This window comes from Miscanthus floridulus, chromosome 4 (assembly GCF_019320115.1).
Source record: "Miscanthus floridulus cultivar M001 chromosome 4, ASM1932011v1, whole genome shotgun sequence".
Taxonomy (NCBI): Eukaryota; Viridiplantae; Streptophyta; class Magnoliopsida; order Poales; family Poaceae; genus Miscanthus; species Miscanthus floridulus.
In genome coordinates this window covers 55,402,808-55,403,160 of record NC_089583.1, presented here as the reverse complement: position 1 = coordinate 55,403,160, position 353 = coordinate 55,402,808, and positions in this window count along the sequence as shown.

Sequence of the window (353 nt, the reverse complement as noted above, 5' to 3'; positions counted from 1 at the left end):
GGTACCACAAGTCGGTCCTCAAACCAAAACACACCTCTTTCATCCAATCTGAAATGCTTGGTCTCTTGCTCTTGCATTTTTCTCTTGATATGACTTATTCCTACATCTATCTACTATAGCTCAATGATTTTGCTCTCAAGTGAACAACTGATCATGATATTGTGTAGTACAATAGGGTGTAACAAGTTGAATCCATCTTCCAATAATGCTTCTATAGTGTTGCAATGAGACTTTTGACTAAGTGCATATGCTACTACATTAGCTTTTCCTGGATGGTAGTGCACTTCTAAATTGTAGTCCTTAATCAATTCTAACCATCTTCGTTGTCTCATGTTCAGCTCTGGTTGGGTAAA